Source organism: Apis cerana, linkage group LG3 (assembly GCF_029169275.1).
Source record: "Apis cerana isolate GH-2021 linkage group LG3, AcerK_1.0, whole genome shotgun sequence".
In the NCBI taxonomy this organism is placed as follows: domain Eukaryota; kingdom Metazoa; phylum Arthropoda; class Insecta; order Hymenoptera; family Apidae; genus Apis; species Apis cerana.
In genome coordinates this window covers 6,690,491-6,716,053 of record NC_083854.1, presented here as the reverse complement: position 1 = coordinate 6,716,053, position 25,563 = coordinate 6,690,491, and the positions used below count along the sequence as shown (strand labels likewise).

The following is a 25,563-nucleotide window of genomic DNA, read 5'->3' as shown; positions in this document are numbered from 1 at the left end:
TCAATTCGTTTAACAGAAAATTTTGTTAAAAATTTCTGATGTCTCCCGGAGAAATTGATTATATCGCGATACACATCGGCAAACGAATCTCGTTTATTTATCGTCCATCAGTTTGAAACATTCATCAACGCGCATCTACCGGTCCTATCCAACCGGAAGAACCCTCCTCTAAACCGTAAATCATCGTCTCGTGTCTTCGAGTGATGGGGATACACGTACGCGATCGGCCATGTCGAGGAGAACACGCAAGAAAAGGAAATCCAGGTCTCTCTGTTTCTCTTTCTCTCTGCAAAGTGAATAGTTGGATGTTTGTCGACGAAATCCATCTCTCCACGAAGAAAACAAGTCGCCTCGATTTCGGTCGTTGCCTCTGTTCCAGAACGAGGAGAACTTTCGTTCCTCGTCATCGAAGACTCTTCTCTGACATTCCACATCCTTCCCCTTGGCGTAGCTACAGGGTTTATAATCTCAAAGGTCGATCTTATCGAGGGGGGGAAAAATAAAATGGGGAAAAAGAAGAAAAAGGGGAGGTAAGAACGTAAAAGGGATACTAATGAGACGCAAAAGGAAGAAAGGGAGAGAGAGAAAAGAAGAAGATAGAAATGGGGTTGAGATAATAAGATTTTTGATCTGTACGTAATAGCGAAATCATCAACAATGGATGCAAACTTTTGAAGAAAAGAAGAGAACTTTTTGCAGGAATATATATTTTCCAAAAAGGAATGCACTCGTTTGATGAAAATTTTTTTCATTTTGTTAAAGATTTCGAATATCATCGGATTTAAAAAAAAAGGAAAAACATAAACAAAGAGACGGAACGAACAAAAAAAATGAAAGAATATAAATGAAAAAAATACGTTCTCTCTTTTCGTATCAATTTTTAAAATAAACACGGGGAAGAAGAGATACTGGCATAACTCTGGGTGTAAAAAAGTAGTAGGAAACGAGATGATCCGAGGTGATCCGTCCAACGGCAAACGTAAAATTGGAAAACTTTGGACGAGCTGGCAGAATTGAATGGCCGTGCGGCGTCGTCCGACTCCATGCTTGCACCAACCTACCCTACCTACCTTGTATCCTACCTAATACCCCCTGCCTGGAAAGTAACTTGAATCTCATCAAAGTTGTGCGTGCAAACATTGACCCCTCCGTATCTCAGGTGCATCGATATCGTGGCAACTACCTGGGTAGTCTGACATGCCCAGGGGATGCGAATACGGCCAGACGCTTGAATAGCTTTAAGCTCGAATTTTTTCCCCGTCCAGGAAGAATTTATCGAAATAGAAACTTTAAAAATAAAATTAATCTCGAGTTGGAGTTTATGAATGAATATTGCGGTCGGAGACACGTTTCACGTTCCACCCACGAACAGAATGAAGTTTGATTAGTTTATCTAGCGTATAAATACAGTAGTGAGTGAATCAACAAAATTCAAAATGTGAAACTGAATTCGACTTCAAACTGAAGTCTCTCGGTGGTCTCCGATATTGATTATATTCGAAAAATCAGATATATTGATTACAGTACAGTGTATATAAGAGAGAGAAAAAGAGAAACGGTACATTTGAATATGCTACCTTAAAAAATTAGGTAGTTGTTGGCAAAATATTTCGAGGAAAACGAAGATACTTCTTCCTTATCGGTCTTTTTCGATAAATGATACGTTTATTTGCATAAAAATATCGGTAATATTTTCTCTGGTCCCTTCTACGAGGTAGATGCGGATCTCTCATCTAAATTCTGAGTAAACAACCGCTATATATCCTCGATACTTCTTCAGGATTCCTTTGGATACGTAATTTCGCGGATCGAAGTGTGTATTTTTTATAGAGGAAATCTGTTCCGGCGGTAAAATTTTGTAAAAGAGATTTGGTTGAAAAAAAATAAAAAGAAGCGGGTGATGTTGTAAGGTATATTACCAAAACGAGTAAAAGGGTGAAATGGAAAAAAGCGAGACACCTTTATCTTTTCACGATATTAATGCCAACACGACATTATACAATCTCTAGTTAAAGCAGCTGCGTGAGTGGAGGGGGATTAAAAACTCCAATAATAATAATTCACATAATGGATCTTAAATAAACGTTAATGAAATAACCAAGAAGTCCATAAACATAGTTCATTAAACGTATAACAGAAATTCTCCACGAGCAAAGTCAAAATAAAATTTAATTATCCTCCCTCTCTTCCTTCTCTTTCCCCCCTCCCCTCTCAAAAAAAACAAAAGATTTCGCAATCACATTTCCCCCTCCAATCTCCTTCCAATATATTCATTTTCTCCATCAAACGCAAGTTTCGATACCGATAATATTTTATTTTTTCACGATAATCAGATATTTCTTCTTCCCACAGCAGCACCATCGAAAGGACAGATTTCCCGCGTCTGCGATGATTTTGATTCCCGATTTCCACGAGGAAAATCGCGCAACGAATCTAATTACCCAACGACTCGACAATCGATCACATTTCCAATTTATCGCCTCTGCGTCGAAGTCACGCTCGTCAAAGCAACCACCTGCCAGTTACATAGCCGCATATACAAAAGGAAAATCCTAAATATCCCCCAAACCTTCTCGGCAAAACACTCGTAATTACCTTTCACACGCGATACATAAAGCGCCTCAGTCGATGGTCCACAGGTTATATTCGGGCTGATTGTATCCTCGCAGAAGATGGGAGCAGAAGCGTTGACCCCTACTACTAGCTCAGGTGCAGCATCAGGTGCTGTTGTGGTAGGGGTAGTCAGGTGCGCGCACAGGGAAGAGGGGGAGGAGAGCGGAGGGCGGAAGGAGAGAGAGAAAGAGAGAGGAGCTAGCGCGGCTGCAGTCTAAAATACGCTGGGCCATTAGGTGGGGGTGTGCAGGTGGAAGAGAAGGTCGGAAGGTTACGAGAGCGCAGACGCCGACTAAAAGCATCGAGGATAGTACCCGGCACCGTAGCGGAGTACCGGACAGAGCTAGCTCGTCCGTAACGGTGTGTTCGTCTTGGCAACGGGTCGGTCTTTATCCAGGGCGCACGAGCCACGTTCACCTGCTTTGCCCCCCCAAAACCAAATCAAATCTAACGCGCAATCCTCGGCAAACGCAACAACAGTCTGTTGCGAGCGACCCGGCCGAGTCGAACCACTTTTCGAGTTCGCGAGTTACCGGCTGATCAACGAGGGACCGCTTTCCCGCGCTCCCGCAATCCGATTCGATTCTCACCTGTTAACCGAGCCGTCGCGCTCCTCCTCTCTCTTCGAAGTGTTCAGGTAAGTTTCGTCGTTCCACGGTGACGGTGGAAAACTTTTGGAAAACTTTCGGACATGATTTCTCCGGATACGATTGTGTTAAGTTAGGTTAACGACGCGCCAATTGCAATGAAATTCGAAGATTTCTGAAACAGAGAAAGTGAGAATTTGTTATATTATATTTCATTATTTTTATTTCGTATTTTTGTTCCGGTTGATTCGTAAATTTTAAACGCGATATTTTTTTTAACGTTTATCGATTAGGTTTATCGATCGTATACAATGGTTAGGAAAGTTTTGAAAAAGATGTATAACGGGGGGAAGTCGGCCAATGTTCACAAGTCTCGTCACGATGTCAGAGGCAACGGGCTCTTTTTAGTATTCCCTCCTAGTTCTTTAATTCCTCGCTCCGTTCGACCGAAAGTGGTACGTACACCCGCATAGGGAGTCAGTGAAAACACAATGTCTAGTGACCGGCCGAAAACTTTCTCAAACTCTTCTCTGAACAATGTGCGAATTACTTGAACAACGATATTTCGTTGTGGAATATTAACCGGTAACCATTGTCTACGCCCAGGAAACTTCAACGATTCTTAAGGAAACGACTCCTGTTCGAATCGCTCCATACAGGAGCACGGTTTCTAGTAAAATAATTAATTTCCATAATACCGTGCCTAGTTATTCGGTTACTCTCGCGTGAGGAGCGTTAGTTTTATACCTTGAGGTATGCCTGATGTGGATTATTAATGGTACTGCACCCGAGATGTTTTCTCGTTGCGTGTTACTCGCCGCAACCCTCGAACGTAACTTCTCCTAATCTTCCCACGCAGACTTTCAGACGAACAGACAAATTGTATTCGAGTGAGAAATTGGCTATGCATCTGAATTTCAATTACGTTTTAACGAACGACTTCTGTATTCTATCTCTGTGAGATAGAACGAAGAAGATGCGGTATTTCCATCGACGGTTCAGACAATTTTCGAAACAATTTCTTCTTCGCAAGGGACTCGTTTCGAATTCCTTCTACTTATTCCCTCGGTCTGGAAAAGAGCGCAATTGGACGACGAAGAAGAGAGGAGACTTTTATGTAACGAGGGACGAAATTAATGTACGGCGAGACAGTCGGTAAACACCTTTCTGCTCCGCCTTAAAGTGTGTTTACAAGTTCCCCAGTGGGGTAGAACGAGATATGCTAATGCGACATTATGTGCTCTGTGATTATTTTAAGAATGATTCGACTTCCGTTTATTGTCCGTAAGGCGATGCGAATTTTCATCTTTAATTAAACCCCGTTGCACGATAGCCTCCGAATAAAGGAGCAGTTGGTGTCGTTGTTACGGTTAATAGCCACAATTTTCCACCTTATTACGGTTTCTGGTTTTCTGGAAATTTCTTGAGGAGTATAATAACAAATCTTTAATTTTATGCTAAATAAAAGGGGATCAATAAATTTCAATATTGGAATATAAAATAAAAACCAATTGGATTTGTCATTTCATAAAATTTTGATATTAAGCGTTAAAAGTGTATTTTTTTTTCAATCTTCTGCAATCTTATTTTCTTTTCCTTCGAGGACAAAAGGTTATTATATACGTGCCAGTTTTTCGATACATTTCCTCGTTTATGTTTCCTCATTTCTCTCCAGTATTATCTAAACTATTCACTTTATCAAACTATTCCGTCAGGTGTCGTAAATGATGCGGTTAGATTGCGCCATTTACGAAAATCTTTTCGCTATTGTCCTCGGTATAGTCTTCGCGATGGATTGGCTCGCACGCTACTTTCAACGCTGCGTATCTCGGCCATCGTCGATTCGATTTCGTGCAGGGGATTCATCCCTTCTTTCTTTTCGAATCAAGATACAGGAACAAGGGGATAGAGATTTATACAGCAAACTCTGTATTTTCGGTCAATCGAAATCCTGGCAGAAAAGATTTGCACTTTCTACGTTATTTTTTCGAAAGTAATTTCCTGCTTTAATTTTAATTCGTCCATATTTTCATATTTGAATTGTAGAAAAAATTAAGTAACTTTATGGGTCCATAGTTTTGTAAATTTTGTCACGAAATAATTACATTTTAGTTGATGATTTTGTCACGTTTACGAAAGAAATGGCGCAATCACGAGAAGCGCGCAAAAAAAAAAACTTTCGAAATAACACGACGTACCATGGAAAAAAGTTCAAACGATCGTTTTCTTCTGCCCCATCTTACGATTAACTCACTATTTCTTATCGTCACGAATCTCCAAAGATGTTTTACTTTTTCTCGATTATTCGGAGTATTTTAATTAAGAATTATATTCCAAAGAATTATATTTATTAATTTCACTCTGTTGTTTTCAAACGAAGAATTCCTTTGGGTATATAAAATTGCAAGGCGAAGGAATATAAAGATCTGTTGCCTTTCTTCTGCGTTCTTTGTTGGAGTGCAAGCGATCGTTTTAACGCATCAATGTAAATTTGCCGGATAATCTTGAATTCGCGTGTGCAAAATGGGAATTATTTGCAAAAGATATCTCCAACCGCTACGAACGAGAATGGTTTTAAGATTAATAATTCAATTTAAGATTTATTTTTTTTTTTCACGAACGATCGAACATTTTAATCGAAAACTTTAAAATTATTCTATTTTCCATTATACTTTTCGTAGCATGATCGATTTGTGTGAAGAAATTTTTAAATAAACCGTCCAATTCAACAAAAGCAACTATATATATATAAAAAAAAAAAAATATACTCGTGGAAAATTTTCACGATCATCATTCTATCGCCGGAACTCGAAACAAGTTTCTCGAGGACGACGTGTAAAACAAGATACGAGATAACACGTTTCACGGGTTTCTTATTCTAATTATATTTATTCCACCACACTTCGAAGCTTTCTAACACCGTTGGCAATTAAAACTTATTTCGAAATTAAGCAATAAAAAAGGAAAAAAAATCTTCCATTACATCTGTATCCTATTCACCAGTTTCGTCTCGAAACCACAACGTACGTCATTGTTGTTCATTTTTCCCTCGCCACAAATTAATTGATCCTCGATTTAACGTTCGCCCACGCCACGTATATTCCCACTCGTCAACTTTTCCTCTGGAAAACGCGGCTTGTTTCCACTCGTGTTCCGCAATTGTGTATTTTCCCACGACTGGACTGAATAACTGTAGGCCCAGTTGGGGGCGAGATGATCTCGTGTCATTTGAGTTGCGAGAGAACATGTTTTCATCGTGATTACGATTTATCATTGTTGTACCAATGGTCATCTTCATCTTTTTGATGATTAATTGAACAATTTAATTTTCAAACGTACACTTGTTTTAGGTAAATAAATATATCTGACGGTACTATGAGTAAAAATTTTTAGAAACTTAGTTTCGAAAGAGAAGTAATAATTGTGCTATCCGAGATCTTTCGGCTATTTCTTAATTGGTATCTCAAAGATGTTAAAAATTGATCCGAAAGAAATTTTTCCTAATCCTCTTTATAATATTTTCAATTAAAAACTTACTTATTTTATGCGATCTCGAAATTTATAAAATTTCGCAAGTAATTGGTTGTCGCCGGCTTAAAATAACACAATAGATAAAAATTTCCTTTATCATTGCCTCATTTCATCTCAAAAATCGATGATAATAATTTTAATAATTCGTTCGTAGAGAGTTTAATAATAAATCGATTCCTTGCAACTACAAAATCAGAATTTGTCGGATCGAATCTTCGGTTACAATACAACGCAACATTAATGCAACAACAATGCGAGATTTAACATTTCTATTCCCGATATTCAATTGTTCCTATTGTAAACATACGAACAATCGTAATACGTAATCTTTTAGGATAAGCGTATTAATTGAATCCAATGACAAATTCACGGCTTTCCGTGGGACATCTGTTGCATTCGAGGCAATACACGATCGCTCTATAACGATCGCGGTAAATTGTAACGAGGTTTAGGTCGGGATCCGTTAATGTCATTCTATTACATATCTCATTCCAGCCAATATTACACGATGATCGTTTCGGCAAATTGCATTTCCGACAAGCCGAGGTGACAAACGATAAATGTTACATACCGTTGGCCAATTCGTATCAAGCGTGCACAACTAACGAGGGGGAGGGAAGAGAGTGGATCCGCGTAAATATATTCTGATTTTAATCGAAATGTTTTAATACATCTGTGCATAAATTTAAAATAAAAAATTTTAAATATTAACTTTCAAGGTTCGAATCTCGACACTTTTTGCTTGCTATCATTTATTCAAAACACATATTGATATATATATATATATATATATAAAATGAAAAATAAACAAACGTATAGATAGAACGTTTTGATTTTATGGTAAAATACGAACGTTCCAATTGATCCATATCTTTGCATGCCATAGCATCATTAAGACCGCTATCTCTATTAATACACCGGTGAGAAATCTTTATTTAGCAAGGCTGCCATATCTTCTCAAAGGACAAGTTCGTATCATCCTACGTCCATTTTTCCAGCAGGGAGTCTGATCAATTATTCATTTCGCATTTCCTTAAAATAACACCGCAGGGAAAGGAGGATTTAAAATAAGATCACAGGTGAATCACCCGCAATTTCTAAGGGAAAAAAGAAAGAAAAAAAGAAACGAAACTTCATTCTTTACCAATCCCACTCTCTCGAATATCCTCTCGTTGCTTTTCGAATCATGAAACCTGATCTGAGCTTTCGCTTCGTGTCGCGAGATACACGAGGAAATTTTAACAATGCCAATCCCAATTCGAACAGATAGATTTAGGACGATATTAATTGACTCGATTGTCAGTCTGGAATAACAAAGTCGATGAAACACGGCTCGTTGGAGACGCCGTCGTCGAGAAACAATCGTGAGAGCGACTCGCCGGTGAACGACGCCTTTCCAGCCATAAACCCGCAGGATGTACGTGCATGTCCAATTAACGTTGCACGCTAGACGCAACGAAACGAGGGACGAGGGGAGTCACTATCGATAATAATGTTTGACTTGGTGCACTCTGCGTCCGGACACTCCTATCGATTGCCGGGGCAACACGACCACGAAAAGATAGGACTTGGTCGGCGATAGTGGGGTTGGGTCGATTTGCCTTTGATCTTCCGCTCTTGGAGTGAATTTTAATATTTTTTGGGACGAGCAGAATTCTTGAATTTTATCCACCTTGTGCTTTTATATTATCGGTACAAAGAACACGATCAACGATTGTTGAGTAGGAATTTTTGTAAGTGGTAAATAATAATGATAATAAAAAAAAAATTAAATAGAAAGAAGAAGGGAAGAAGACTTTATTCCTTTCTGTGACAAATGGCGATCACCAATTTTATATATTTGCTCGAGAAATTAAAAAAAGTGAGTTGTAATTTTTTTATTTGACATCAGAAATGAAAGAATTAACTGGAATTAATATTATAGATGATTCTCGTGCAAAGTTATATTCTAAATATCTCGATGTGTCGGTCGATATGTTGACAAGTATTGTATTAAACATACAATTAAGTTTCGAGAATGAAATTTTACTTTGATCAAATGGAACAGAAGAGAAGGATTAAGGCGCAAGATTATTTTTAACAGTTAATACTCGTGGGAGCGAACGGGATGAACGTAACGTCAAATCAGTTAAAAAACAAACGGGATTATATCGCTCGAAATTAAATTCTTTCTCGGGTATATAATAATAAATGAAACTTTACTTTAGATAGAGAATTTATTCTGGAAAGCGCTCGAGGAAATTTACTTAGGATCGGTTTATCAATCAATTCCTATCTATTTTACGAAAGAAAACGTAGGATTCCGCGTATTCGAACGTATCAACGAATTTCGACCAAGGAAATCAAATTTTTTCCGTGCAAATCAAATTTTTATCTCGCGAATACTCTTGGAAATTTAGTTAGGATCGACGTAGTATTGAATACATATATAAAATATCGCGAAAAGAGATTTCATAAAGAATACCATCGTGTATAGTGTTCATATTATAGAAATTATATTATTAAAACGATTACTATATTTAATTTTATCCACGATTAATTGAAATTTCGCTAACAAAATTTTATCTAAGCGCAGTCAATCACAAAAATATATACACAATCTCCTTATATAAAGAAATTCAAATAATTGAATATTTTAATAAACATTTTCACATGTAAAACTGTGATAAATTATATATGGAGCAATTTCCAAAAGAAAATATTTTCCAAAAGAAAAAGAAATTTTCTTTTTTTTTTCTTTTTGTTTTACGCAGTGATAAAGCATTAAAATATGAGCATATAATAATATAAAAGTTTAATTCTATCCGATACGATTAAATTATTTATTTAAAAAAAACAATCAATCCTTCGAAATAATATTCCACTAATAAAAAAAAATTGCCCTTTATAAAATCTATACTCGTAAATTTTCATTAAAAATTATCACAGATTTTCGTAACATAATTTGTTCATTAAGCTTATATAAAATACATAGAAACTTTTACGAGCGACTGTACAACGGGATACAAATTTTGATCATTAATATTTTCACGACGGGACAATCGCTCATTTTTTTTTTTTCTCCACGAGAGAAATAAAGTTAAAATATCCTAATAGGAGATGAAATGAATTGAAATATAAATTTCCAGTGAAAATTGTATTTAACGATAATTTTCTCGTCGTACGATCGGAAATTGAAACTGCGTGGGAATAGACGATACCACGGGAAAAATTCATCCCGTACACCTTTCATTTTTCGTGTTCTTGGCTCCCATCCCTCGAAAAGATCGATCTGTCCCGAGCCAGCCTTCTTCGAATTCCTTCACCTCTCCTCTTCCCACAGTTTCGAGCGAGTGATATACGTGGCTCGAATAGAAAATTTCTGTTCCAAGATTGCGGACGCATATACATACAAAACGTTCGATCCTGAGTGAGACGGATCTATCCGCGATCGATTCAAATTCGCGTTATCCACCTTCCATTTCTCCTTAACCAGCCTCGATTTCTTCCACGACTTGCCTCGCTTCGATCCGCTAAAGCACGAATCCACTCGCTTCTCAACTCGTTCAGACTAACTTTGTAACGATGTAAATGTAATGGGTCTCTCGTAAAAAAGTTTTGTATTGCTTACCGGGGGCTTTGTAACATCTCTTTTGCATATCTCTACTTTTTTTCAATCTATTTTTCGATTCGTATAATTCCAACTATAAATCTTTATAATTCTTTTACCGATGCAAAAGTTTCTTTTTTTAAAAAAAGTGATTGATCGTATAAATATATTGAAATATATATTGAATAACATAACGGGTATATGTATAATTTTTGTCAATCGAGAAAAATGATTATTATATCATATCAGGGATAATAATTTGTCGTTGCTTGTATTATATATAGATATAGAAGTAGATTTAATGAAAGTAAAGCAAGATATATATTTGTGAGAAAATTGAAAATACGCGTCGTGTACGTTTACCGACAAAAGAAACGAGCTAATCAAATTTATTTATATTTTATTATTCCCCGAAACATGAATAGAAGCTAAAAATAACAGTAACATCATAGAAATCAAAAATAGAGAAATAACAATCGATGCAACAATCTTTTCTCGAAAATGCTTGCCAATATGAATGAATGAAAATAAAAAAGAATATAAGGAAATTTGCGAATTTCAATTTATCTTTTGAGAAAATAAACGAAAGTATATTCGATATAGATATCCTGTATTAAAAGAAGTGATTTGACAGACAAAAAAAAAAAGAATAGAGAATATTGGAAAAATAACTGGAACGAAAACTCTCTCTCTCGTCTGATGGCGATTTCTTGCGACACGATAATAATTACGTCGTAATCTCATGGTCACCTTTTCTAGCCTTTTTCTCTTCATTTCTTCTTTAATTAACGGCAGCAGACACGAGATTAATCTCACACCGTGCATTGTCTATTGTTAAGATGAGCTTCGTGATCCACTTTCTCGTACTTTATAACAACTTATAAATGAAAACTCTCATCGGTAAAAATAATTTTCTTCAATCGAAAACTCGAACTTGTTCACCCCAGGAGTATGCAACTATCTTAGAAACTATAAATCGATTGTATCTTCCCTTGCAATTTACGATACGAGATAAAGTTGCAACGAAATTTTCCAAGTTTTTTTTTTCTTTACATGCGAACTATGTTCTTAGACGTTCATAAATATTGCCAGAAACTATTAAGAAATTACTAATTTTATAAGATTTTTAATTCTTGTATTCCTCCAATCAAAATTGTTAAATATAAATCTTCCTGAAGCAAAAATCTTTTCTTGAATGAAATGAAAAAATTGTTCGATTTAAATTCATTTTACACATGTAAAAAGAAATTGAGGATAATTATGAAAATCTATTTAAAAATGAAATTCTTGATCATCTTTGACAAAATTTCTACGACAATTAAAATATAATCGAGATGATCGTATTAATTTTAATCTGCGTAATCGTTACTTGAATTAACATATAGGTAATCCTATTCTCGAACAAAGTGTATACAAGGAAAAAAAAATCCACGACGATTCAACCGTTTAATCGCGGTTAACCGGATTTAACTGCGAATGGACGTACACGTGATTAACTTAGAATGTGATAATTATTCGTGCATGAAGCTTCGTCAAAAAGAAAAAAAGAAAAAAGGAAAAAAAAAGACAAAATCCACAATGGCCACAATGGAACAACAGATTTTATTTCCACGGGAAGGGATATAGCGTAAAATATCCGTCCGTTTTCAATGACATTTCATAACGCGTGAGATGGTACGACGATATTCGTAGCCGGAAATTCGCCAATGAGAAATCGTTTCGAAATCAACTCGACAGAGAACAATTTGTCGTGCTGCAGCTGTTGAAAGTTTGTCGATGAAAAATGACGTCGCGCTTCCTCGCCCCCTTCTCCATTTTCTTTCTCCCGTTTAATCTTTCTCGATAATAATAAGTAACAACAATAAGAAGAAAATGAAGACGTTTAAAAAAAATTGGATTCTTAATGCATTCGTTATCACTTGTTGAAGTTAACGTGTCGATTTAACGATGTTGTACATCGATAATAATAGTATGCAATAAATTATCTATATATTCGTAGCTGCGAAAGAAATATCGATGTCACTCTTCGACACGACATTTCCTATCGAAGCGTTTTATCGATTTACAATTAATATGCGTTGTACCCATCCATCTATAGTGGCCATTCATCAATAAGAATCACGACGAAATCAGTATTCGAAGAAAGAAATATCGATATTCCATCCAAACATTGCCGATATAGCACCAATGATAATTTAATATCGTATTATATATTATATCTTGGTAACATCAAATGTTCACGATTAATTAGTAAAAGTGTACTGATAATTTATTTACAAACTATAAGTTATTAGGTATCCCTAATATTTTTGATAGTATTTGTTAAATATAAGTGTTCAGGACACAAATGTTATAAAATTAAAATTTAAAAAAGGAAAAGATTTTTTTAACAATTTAGGTTGTTTTAGTAATTTAAGGCTACTTGACGTGAATAGTGTCCAAAAAATAGTATTTTTTCCACGTTTTGCCAGCATTGCAGTTAACTTCTTCAGAGGTTGAGAGGAGAATTTAGGGTCAAACAATTTTAATGTGTTTTTTTGGCTCATGAAAAAGTTAGCTGCAATGCCAGAGAAACGTCAGGAAAATTCTCCCTTTGGGCACAATTTACACTGGAAAACTTCAAATTGTAACGAAACTTAAAAACTACAGACCAAGATAATTTTGCATTCTGGACACGCTTCATGTATGATCTTCTTTTTTTTTAGACTTAAATATTTTTTAATATTAGCTTCGATATATAAGTCACTAAAGTATTTCGTGATTCTATCTTAAACATTAATTTTCTATGATTTTTAATTATAAAAGATTCGCACATACTTATATTTTACCGATTTTGTGATCTCAATTATTTCGGTTTCACGATTCAAAAGTTTAAAAAACTACCGATTTAGATCGAATTCCAAAGATGTGAAATAGATTTTTCACTGAGATAACGAAAATGCGTGAAAAACGAAAACGTAAGTCGATCACCGATTAATTAACCCCCAAGAAACTCTCTATCTTTTCAATCTCTCGTATCTTTTCAATCGTTGAAATACGATCGAATAAAAAGAGCGGAAAGTTTCACAAAGTTAGTCCAAGTCGAATTTATATCCCAGTGAAGAAGCTCTTACGTCGATTGTACGAAGTAGAAACTTCTATCGTTCGAATGTATGTTGCAGATTTTTGAATTTACGACACAGGAATTCACATTCATTCTTTTTCTTCCATAATACCGCGAATTATTCGATCAATGAAACGTTAGATGAACGATAGTTTCCATGAGGTCGTAGCAACGCTTCTGATGCACATTCCATGTACTTCGAGATTCGTATTTGTAACTTTTCAATTACTCCCTCTCCCTCTCTCTCTCTCATTCAAGTTTGGACTAGTAGGTAGAAACATAGTAGAGCGAATTTTTATCGCTACCTTGGGATCAATCATGCTACCTCTACGGATTTCTTTTGGAAGGTTGCTGAGCTCTCCGTGGTAAAGAAAATTCTTGAAAGAAAGATACCACGAAAGAAAAGTTTCTTTGAATTTTTATGAAGAGACTTCCCATGAAGTTTCCACAGAATTTTAAAATTCTGAAGTTGTTTCGACCAGTCCAAAAGATCGAAATTTTGTTTTTTCTTTCTTTTTTTTTCGTAACACGATTGTTTTAAAGTTTCAAAGTTAAATAAACAATATAGATTCAGTTAGGAATCTTTATTATTAAATATACCGTATCTTAATAAACCGTATGTTATTTCCAACGTATGACATTTTAACTTTTTCCACATGATATTATCTCACGTGGGAAGTAATGAAATTAACATTAAAAATTATACAATTGTCAGACGTTGACAAAATCTATCTTCTGGTTATATATCAAAGGAATCTTGCAATCGAAATGACATTATTCGCAACAAGTATCGTTTTAGAAAGAAACAAATTTTCTATCAAATAATTCTAATTTAAATAAATATTCGACTTATAACATTTTGCATACTTTTTTGCACCCTATACAGATTTTTATTCATTTAAATTTTATGCATAAATGCATGAACATCCTCAGCCCCTAAATAATAATAATAATATTCTTCATATAAGCAGCAACAAGTAAAGTAACGAACTAACGACTAAGTTACGTAAGAGGCTCTAACGTCAACTTAACAGGAGATTGAATATTAATAAAAAGTAACGAAGAGAGTTCAAGTGCCATTACAAAATCCTGTTAACGCGGGAAATATTTTTTCATCGTTAGGAAGGATTAAATATCTTCCGTGTGATATATCATCGTGAAACAGCCATGCATACACGGTTGGGCGAGTTTTAAAAAGGTTATTCATCCTTTTTTCGCGGAGCTTACTGTTTCGCGCCGTGTACGAATGGATGTATCCCGAATAAACCGACCAACGTCTACGAACAATGGATAAACGACGACAAGGATTAAAATCTCGCCGATGATTGGCTTAAATCAAATAAGAGATATTCGATTTGTACCAATTCGTGTTCGCCAGGATAAAATTCGATCCATTTGAAAATTCGATGAGGATAAATTTGGACGAGTGAGAAAAGTATTTCGTAATAATAGAACGTGATAATAAGAATCGAATTGCGCGTGGACGCTTAATACGCTGTCCGTAATAAATAACATTACAATTAATATCCACCGCGCGTTATATTCATTGACGCAAAGTGCAATATGCACGATTCCGCGTTGCATTATCTCGCTAATATTTGAATGGATGCTACAATATGTATCGTTACAAGTTGAATTTTAAACGACCGGTTAATTAAGCGTAATTAAGTAATTACTTTTGGATTTATTGAAATTTAAATTACTTCCGACACGAATATCGGGTAATAGGCGAAACTAATCTCTATATGGTACATTTTAACGGATAATTAATTCGTGTAACTCTCGAAGATTGTATCTGGGCGATTAATAGCAGTATCAAGTGGAAGATAGTACAATGTCAAAGCCCGGGGGATATAATGGAACGGAAAGTTTTCTACGCGTGTAGATCCGTCCGACGAGATCTAGCTGATGGGATAGGAGAAGGTTCGAACAAAGTGACGGAGGGATTCTCTGTTTATTGAGAGATAAAATCGGATTAAACGGATAGTTGTTAATATGAAAATTTAATACACTGCAAAGTAAATATATTTCGGGAAATTTCAAGGCTTACGCGTTGAACCCAAAGTTTGAATTACTTATCCCCCTTCACTGTTTATCAATTTGCAAATTGATTGGCTGAGTGTATATAAATTTTACGCATTTGTCCATGTCACGCTCGCCTCATTTTCATTTGATGAAAATGGAATTAATATGTAATAATTAATAAACAATTATATCGTAATTTGCTACAGTCGTTTATCTAACATTTATTCTTTTCTCGTTTCGATTGTTATTCATTATCAAACCGTAATGGACGATAAATCCATAACAATATCTACATTGTTATCGCAACAAAACGGCATACAATTTTAGATATAAATTGTATAAACAAATACGCAGAGACATCGTTGTTTAATTCCGAATCGATCGGATATCACGAGCTAAAGATGACAGATTAAAATTCGCATACGATTCCACGAATCGGCTGAAATCCACTCAAATCTTTAATCCACTTTGTCCGCAAATATTATATTTCCACCAGATTTTCCGACCGACAAATCACGACCATTCGATGACCGAAAATCTCTCTCGATATAAATTTAAAAAAAATAATATTAATAAATCAATTCAATCCTCGTTTCAATTTCTCGATTAAAAAATTAATCTCTCGAAATGGTAAACGATTGATTTCCAAAGATGGCTAAGGATTTTATAAACAATCGTTTATAAAATCTTAAACAACAACAAGAACAATCATAACAACAATAATGATTCCTATAAATTGCACTTTTTTCCTTTTCTCCTTTAACGAATTCCCAACTGGGTCAATTTTTACAATTTTATCTCGCGTTGATAACTCGACCACGTTTCAGCAACTACGTTCCTGAATATGGATGAGGGATGTTTATCGCGATGTAAACGCGTACAACGAAATTTTTCTGCTTATTCGTCAAGAGTTTTCGAGGGCAAACGTCGTCGAATAAATCTCGCGTGCCAAGAGGCAGAGACAACCCTACGGGGAGGTAAAGAATTTACAAAGCAACGCGAGGAATCCTGATTTCTCCGTTGGAATGGATTTCGCGTGTCGTGGAAAATTGCGCGGTTTGTCTTCGTCTCCTGCTTCTTTCCCCCATTTGCTAGCCAACGCATCCCAACCACAGTTGATCTTCATTGAACACCGAGAAGATAACTCTCTTTCTCCACCCCACTATCCGTATTTGCAGTCATCCTTGATCGTGGTTTATCCCCCCAAGCACAGCCTCTGCTGTTCCATCGCGAAATTTCCACCGATTTCGACTATTTTTCTCCACTTCCCATCGCGCAATCCTGTTTCCCAAGCTACTTTAACCGACTTATCCGAGTCAATATCGATAAAACTCGATATTCGAGAAGCAATATCGCTGGTCGCTCCTGGAAAAAGGAGTTTCCCCATACTGGATTTTTCAGTAGATAGATCGTTAAACTTTGAAACTGGAGAGACTTATGTGGAATGTGAACGATATTCGCGCTAAATTTTTTTTTTTTTTAGCTCGATTCGAGGGATACTCGTGAATTTTGATATTCGAATCACGATTCCCCCGTTGTTTGAAAAAACTTTCATTTGTCGAATGCCACGGACACGACGTTTCCGGTTAACTGGATGTTCATGATTCGGTTTGCATCCGCATTTGACCCGATTTTTCGTTGGAACGATTCCTTTGGAAGGAAGAAGTAAGCGTGGATTTACGAAACGAAGAGGGCGGATAGGGTGGAAATTGAAATTGAAAGAGGATTCGCGAATGTACGAATCGAACGCTCGGTTAATAAGAGAGAGGGAAGGATGAAACGATCCTCGCGAAAGAGAAAGAAGGAAAAATGGCGTCTTGGAAAGATGAATTATGGAAAGTGGACATTAAGATTCATGCTCTCTCGTGGAAAATTTAACTCGATCCGAAGCAATTAAAGCTTCGTCGTTAATCGAAACTTAGATAGCATCGAGAAAGATGAAATTGAAACACGTTTTTATGATTCCTATATGATGGAAATATTCCTTCCTGTATTGTTAACGGGGAGAAGAGTTATTATTGCATTGATATTAATATTTTTATTCAATTTTGAAAATATATTTTAAATATGTATAATGAAAAAGCAGGGGTAAATAAAATTATAATGTATTAAAAATTATTTTTAAAAGATCTCATAAACCTGAAATAACTTTTTCCAGATGACAGATTCTTTCAGTGACTTTACCAGATCCGTTGTTAACGCATAATCAAACTTGCAAATAAAATCGATTTACGACTAATACGAATAATATTTCTGGAAAGTGAGTGTAAAAATACGACGGAGTAGTGAATTTAATACTCGAACGGATAACAGTAGGAGACATCGCTATATTACCGCAAATGTCCAGGAAAATATCATGAATTCCGCTCGGCTACGTGTAATCATGGTGATCGCGAACAGACAACCCTAATTGCGCCTTGCGAAGCGACATATCGCAATGTCATTTTCAAAGTTTCACAGGTCGGCACCCTTAACGAGCAGCTGGCGCCGTATTTTTTCCCCCGCTGGTTGAGATATGATCTTTTTTCACGACACCGAAAGAGGCTCTTCCTGTAGAAAAACGATTCTCAATCTTTATTGCTTCGCCTATCCGAAAGAAAAATACTTTAGTTCTCTATAAAATAGAGAATACCATAATTTTCACTTCGATAGACTATTTCTGTTCTTTAATACTATACTTCCAATAAAAATCTATAAAATATGGAAAAATCGATGATGCTCCATCAAAGACTTCAATTTTTCTTGTTCTTCAACTTTGAAAAATGAATGCAAGATTGGAGTTTTCCAAGTGTCGAGATTTCCATTTACATACAAGTCCAGTACGAATATTTATCAGATTTTCAATACCTAAATTAAACGTGTTCAATCAATAGCGACATTGCCGAGCTATCAGATTTTATAGTAGCGTATCCTCGAATTTTGACCACGTATTGATTGTTAATCTAAGATTGAGAACCGCTGATGTAAAAGAGACCGATCTCTTAATGATATCTGAAATTTATGCGTCGTTGCTTGCCACTTATCGCGTCGCCTGCGTTATCGCGGCTTAACCTAAATACGCACTAACAAATGTCACGTACTCTCTCCCCCCCTATATGTTCTACGTGGAATACAGAATGCGCCATGTTGTTCGGTACAATTTCTTGTACAATTTGCACTCCGTGAAACAATTTGCCGGCAATCGGGCACGCAATTTGAAGATTTTGAGAGGAATGAAATGGAAAAATCTAGAGGAAATCGGGAAGGGAGAGAGAGAGAGAGAGAAGAGGGAAGATATGGCGGGGATTCTATTTATCTGGTTTTCTTTTCGTCTGATTTAATCAATGGTATTTGCGGATCGTGTCTTCGAAATCACGGGGCTTCGATTCTTGATGGAAGATTGAATCGAGGGATGAAATTGAGTTTCAAATAACGTGAACATGTGTTTACCCCTTTTGAATTTAATTCAATCTTATCCTCAAATATACAGAAATATTTTTACTTTCAACAGGATAGTGTGCGTAATTTAAATTATATATATGATTTCGACTTTAACAAAAGGATTAAATATTTACAAATATTTCAGGATATTTGGAAAATAATATTAATGGAAAATTCGGTAAAATCGGTAGAAAGAAATTTTACAAAAATTTGAAACAATATTTGTCTAAGATAGTGCGACAATATTAAGAGGATCCTCGTATTTAATATCGAGCTACTTCTTTGAAACTTTCAAAGATTATCCAGCGTCTACTATATATAAATCCTCTTCTCATCTTGATACACTTCTTAGTTTTTAGTTCTAGTTTAAATTAAACCATTCAAGCTAACTAACAACTATCTATCTTTCGACTATCGTTTAAGCTCCCATGCAAATGTACAAACACTTTTTGTCTATTAAGTCTTATAGTTGTAACTCTTTAGTTATAACGTTGCCAACAAGACAAAAGAAAACATCAATTTGCAACAATAATCCGTGTATTCCGCGTACTTGAAAAATGTATCATAAATCAACACAATCGCGCAACAGCCTGTTAGAAACTCTTCTCTCAAAGGTTGGAGAATTTCTGTCGTCTTTTTACATCTCGATTTCGTTTCTTCGAAACTGTCGATCGACTTGCACATCGCCTTTTGATACTCGAAGGAAGGAAACATTGAATGTTCTCTGAACTGAGAAGAAAGCTTCTCCTCGATGAGAGGAAACTGTATTTACCATTTCGTGACGCGGGATCTACATTCCTCGTGGAAAACATGTCCGTTTTCCTACTATTTGTCAGTGTCAAGAAGGGAACCTTAGGTTTAGATCGGTGTGTCGAGTTAAAGTTTATAAATCGAAGGATTCCGGGAGATATGATTCTCTGTAGAAGGGGAAAGAAAGGGGAAAATAGAAGCGTGGGTGGTTAAGATAAGCTTCGATAAATGATTGAACGTTCGAAAATGGAAACGTATTATCCTTCCTTTCGCGGAAATCTTTAATGAAATAGAAATCGCCGTTAGATCATGTAGCGATGAAAAAAGAATCGATGTTAAAAAATGTGGGTGATGAGTGTGAAAAAAATAAATATATTCGGAAGAACGAAAAGAAAAAGCGATACTGGTAAAAACGGGGAAAGGAAACATGAAATAACATTTTACAGTGTCGGTATGATGTATCCTCTATTGTTGGCAAAATGTGAAGCGAAATTGCGAGAAGATAGAGTGATTTCTTCACGGTGTTAAACTTGTGGGAGGGTCTAAATATACAAGGAAATAACAGAGGCAAATACAAAAAGCGATTCATCTACTTGACAGGAGAATGAGCACATTTATCAATCTCGATCCTCTCGAACACTCGTGCCACTCGTTCAAAAAAAAGCGTTCTTAGAAGGAGGAGTTCATCACCGACGTCATTAGCATGGAACGAGAATGCTCCAGCAACGTCCCGAAATTGGAGCGATGGCTTTCTATCTCATTAGAATACTTTCAGGAGTACGCGAGAAAAAGATCATCCTCGGGCGACTCATCCCAGATATCGAGCTATAAATTTTCAGCTGGTCTAGCCGTAAAAACGCAACGATTACCAATAAACGCAACGATGTTTCATCCGAAAAAGCCTCGTAACTCATCTCTGAATCGTTCTCAGTCGAACGATCATCCCTTTCCAGAGCGGGCAGAAGGAAGAAGAAGAAGAAGAAAAAGAAGTAACTGGCTCGTGTCGTTGAGAACCAACGAGGACAATGAATGTCTACGATGTCACCAAAACATGACCAAAAGTGGAGTAATGCCCTGAACGTCCCAGTTGGATCGAGTCTCGGTCGAGGGTAATATTACAGTAAATTTCTTGCGTGTCAAGATTCCAACGAAGGGTGGCTACATGGAGGCAGAGAGAGAGAGAGGAGGAAAGCAGAGCAAGTGTTTCACTGCTCCCATTATCGGGTAAAGTATACATATGTGTAACCAACCCCCCACTGACATTTGGTCGTACATGGTCGTACATGAACGCGTATTGAAACCCCGACGGAAAATTGTGCAAGGATTGACGGTGACCGTACATTTATAAAGGTGTGGCTTTCAGAAACGTGATACCCTTTGATATTTATATGCCTGGTGCTGGGGCAAAGAGAGTAAAAATGTGTAAGGAGTGATTCCGAAACAAATGGAAAAGTTGCAAAAATATCGATCGAACCTTTGCTTTAATGATCGAACATTTTTCGAATACGAAAAAATATAGGAAACAATTGAAATTTCGATTCAAATTTGTTTAAAATAACAACTTATCAATTTTACGTTAAATAATAAATAAGTATATATGAATAAATATTAATATACACGAATTAATTATAATAATAATGTCAAGAGTATTTGTTCTTCAGAATCGTTTCAATCATTCCATCCATTTCGTTCGAACACCCTGTATAAACGTACACGTGTACGCAATTCCAGATCGCGGAGAGCAAGCCCCCAGGAAAGGACATTTTACGAAGGGTCTATAATAAAGCCCGAACCCTTGCTCATCGAGACGAGAAACGATAAACTTTTCTCGACGGATCCTGGAAGATGGTGACCAAAATACGTCGACCCGTAATCAACAGCCCCATTTCCCTTAAAGAAGAAATACCCCCATTAATATCCCCGCGGTTGTCCGCTACATTAAGGTCAACGAAAGGCAGCGTGTCGCTGGTTTTCGGAAGCCGGCCAACTATCTCGTTGGCAACCAATACTCGTAACTCACGCTCGATCGTAATTCCTCTCTTGAAGCTTTCGCCCCCGTCTACACAGTGTTTCAAAATACAAGAATAGAATCAAATTTTATTCGAATGTATAAAAATTATTAAGCAATTCGATTGTTTAATAAGTTTTATAAGTTTGGATAAGTTGAAACGGAGATAGAACAATATTGCTCTATTTCCTCTGAATATATTCCGCACGCCATAAACTTCCTTCCTTTGTTTCAATCTCCAGATTCTTGTCCTTCTACCTATTTTTTCTGCACACTATATATCTTTCAGACGAAAACGTCGCGTGTATACGATTACGAAAAGTTGGGTGAAAGTTGGCGCGTAATTTCACGAACAAATACACGCCGCGATGCGACGCAGGAGAAAGAGGGTGTGCGTACGAGCTAGAATATAGTATTGGACGATAATCAGGGTGCTCTGTGTGAGGATGTATGTATAGAGTGGACATAGAATGAATACACGAGCAAAGTGGAGCAACGACCGTAGGAAGTCAGACGGAACTGGCCGGCTCCATGCTGTCGGGTTTCGTCGTATTGCACCGATCCAGTTCAGACGTCGGCGACGAGCAAGAGGGTGCGCGAGAATGCTTTCTCCCTTCCAGTTTTTTTTTTCTTCCTAGATTCTGGCGTCCTGTCGAGTCAGAAATTCCAAATACTCGCATACCTACTCTTTCTTTCACTCTTTCTCCATCTTTTCTCTCACTCTCATTGATCTCGTTTCCCTCGAAGACACGTTACCGATACAGGAAGACGTCACAGTAGGAATCGTTCCTCCACGCGTTACTTTCAGAAAATAAACCGGCTAACTCAGCGAGAGGAAAATATCGTTCGGCTGAAATGCGGATATCTTGTTATTCCTCGACCCCACGTGGTTCGACTTGTAATTTCGCCGTCCCTCCTCCATTCTCTCTTTCTCTTTCTCTATGTTTTCATTGTAATTAATTAAACTTCTCGTCCGTTAGCGCGCCCATCGTTAGGAATATTTGCTCCAAGAGGTGGAATCTGTTGTTGGTTAGTAATTTATGGACTTTGCGCCGTTCATTAGATTTAAAATGACATTTAGAATTTGAAAGTCGTACACAGGTTTTAATTAATATATCTGGCCTGTCCTTTTCTGAATAGAATAAGTAGGTTCAAGAGTAGTTTGGTTCGGTATTAGTGTTAAATTACGAGTTATTCGAAAGTTTGCAGGTTTGCAAGGGATTGTTCCGTGCAAGTTTCGAATACAATAAATTAAAATTTTCCAAGTCTCGAAAATCTCGAAAATATCTTTGCTAAACATTGATCTTATTTGTGTACAGGTCTTCGCATAAATGGAGATGAAGATTGAAATGAAATAACATTGTAAATTGAAAATAGAACTAGGTTGGAAAAATAAATTTGAAAAATTCATCGAATATTATCTTAATATAATGGATGTTATAATGCTGAAAGAGATAGAGTTGATTGATAAAAATATTAAAAAACGTTTATGGTGATACTTGATGAGATTGTCGCAATTATTTTTATAAAAAATTTCCAGAATTTATTCAGTTTTAATATACTACATGGGTGAGTAATAAATGGAAATGATTCAAAGTCCGTAACGAATACTGATAAAATATTAAAGATTCATCGTGTTCATGCATATTAAACATTTCATATTGTTTTTATTATTTTCCATGATCCAAACTTTTAATATTTCCCCACTTGATTCATTTCTTCTCTCAGAATAACATATTACATTCATTCTATCTTATAAAAAAATTCTTTTTCGTTTTCTTTTCTTTTTTTATAAAATAATAGAAATGATTCAGTTTAAATAATTTGAAAAATTTCGTGTTCACTTAATTCTGTTCATCCTTTTTCGTGCCATTATTTCGAGAACATAGAAACTGTACAATAAGATTTCGTACAATTAATCAATCTTGAACGAGCGTAGAGAAAAAGTTGAGAGAAATCGTGAAAAACGATCGATCACAGGGAAGAAAGGATCTCGTGTAAACTCAAGAGAGAGAAAGAGAGAGAAATTGTCGCGAACTTGTTGCCTCGAACTGTGCTATACATGCTAAATTCACGAGGCCAAGGTTCATAAAGATATTTTCTAGCTAAAGCTCCGGCCATTTATACCGTGTTTACGTGTGTTTGCCGCTAGTAAACACCTTTATGACGGCAAAAATGGCTCGGGATTTTGAGACGGTATTGCGGCCAGGCCTTTTCACATTGCATAAAAATTTCCATCGAAGCGTGAGCACACCTTAAACAAGGGATTGTACGAGCGGCTGTCTACCCTTTATGCTTCCTATCGCGATCGTTCCAAGATGAAACGACGTTCGATTTACGATTAACGTTTTCAACATCGGTTGCATAATAAAATATCACGACGGTAAAATCATTTTAAATCGAGCAATAAATGGGAGTTCGGGGAAATAACTGTTACGCGAGAAACAGATCTCGCGCAGTTTTAAACGGTTGAGAATGCTTACTCTTATACGAATTCTTTATGAATATGCATGTGCAATTTCCTTAATTGAAAAGTCACTCGCTCGAGGATAGAAGAAGCAGTGCCGGTTAATGAAGACTATTTTTATTTCTTGAAGAAAAGTCGAGATAATGAGGCTGGCCTTTTCTTCTTAAAATCTTAAATTATCAGAAATTTTCTTAAAACCCTTTGTCTCCGTTACGAGAATGTTAAGAGATCGTAATTAGAGTCATCGTTCTCTGCGAAGAAGAGGAAGAAGAAGAAAGTCTGGTTCCGACATATTCGTTTATTGCACAGAAAGGAAAGGAACTAACTCAAGGATATGTCAAAACAAAAATCATTGGATTGTCGAATTTTATATTTTTTTCGTCCGTACAACTATCCTTGTCGCTCGGGCAAAGTTAATTCGACGATAATACAAAATAGAAAATATATTATCGCGAAAATTTCTACGAAAATCCAATTCCAAATCCACAATTTTATTTTTTCTCCTCTTCTCCTTTAATTATCCTTATCCGTTCGATCGAGGTTAACCTTTCGAAAGGAGAAAAAGTTTAAAAAGGTCTGAAAGTTTAGTTCACTCGGGGAAATACTTGCCACGAACGTGTACCAAATGAAAAATAAATCGGCCCCAGGAATTAACCTTTACGATTCTTACGATCCCTGAAGCGAAATCGAAATTACTTGCACGGTTCAACATCCGAAAGCCCTCGTGACCCACCGTAAATCACACGCAGGGGGAGAAGAAGAAGAAGAAGAAGAAGAAGAAGAAAAAGAAAAAAAAGAAAAAGTAGAATAGAATCCTCGAGAAGAATCGAGGCGAAAGGTTTCAACTGGAACCTCCGTCCGAGATTCTGCCACCTTTGAAATAACTCAACATTCGACTGTTCTCGAAATACAGTCCAACGAGCATCTTTTCCAAATCTATCCGTATACGAAATATTATTTATAAATTCGAGGAAACGAAATATTTAAAAGAGACTTGTATTCAAATGGAGAGAAATATTTGAATGATTAATGAATTTCTTAAAAATCAAATGAAAATTTGATTTAAAGCGAAATTTGTCTAAATTCCTGTAATCCAACGAGACACGTATTCCTTCTACTATTCCTAAATATTAAATTTTGGATTTAAACTTCGAGAAAACTAAACTTGGAAATTAATTGAATCGTTATGTCGAAGGATGCAGAAATATTTTTATAACTGCAGGAATAGTACGTTTTCGAGTTATTAAAAAAAGAGAAAGAGAGAGAGAGAGAAAAAAGGGAAAGGAATTAATTTGGAATAAAATTCATTCTCTAACGAGGGTCGAGCTTTCCTACCGATACACATGTAGATCAAGCGGTTATCCCTGTCGGAGGTTGGATTCAACGTTAAACCGACGCGACACCCTTTATCGGAAAACAGTCAAGTGACTTTTTCAGCGAGCCGTTAACGCTGGCATTAACGCAGTCATT

The 25,563-nt window shown here is 36.3% G+C and overlaps 1 protein-coding gene and 1 long non-coding RNA gene across 3 annotated transcripts in view; one reads left to right on the top strand and one right to left on the bottom strand.

Moving 5' to 3' along the window:
• Positions 1-25,563, bottom strand: part of LOC114577587 (uncharacterized) — a 70,864-nt gene that overhangs the window by 32,291 nt on the left and 13,010 nt on the right. The window contains exons 2-3 of one of the 2 annotated variants that reach the window (XR_009829142.1): positions 2,596-3,375; positions 1,819-2,515 (exon numbers count right to left, since the gene is read on the bottom strand). This is a non-coding gene — a long non-coding RNA (uncharacterized LOC114577587). Of the gene's footprint in view, positions 1-1,818; positions 2,516-2,595; positions 3,376-25,563 lie in introns of those variants that run through there. The other variant, XR_003697768.2, reaches the window with a different exon arrangement.
• Positions 3,115-25,563, top strand: part of LOC107998218 (ras-related protein Rap-2a) — a 32,054-nt gene continuing 9,605 nt past the window's right edge. The window contains exon 1 of the mRNA XM_017057383.3: positions 3,115-3,250. The gene's annotated coding sequence lies outside the window, so the exon portion shown is untranslated. The remainder of the gene's footprint in view (positions 3,251-25,563) is intronic.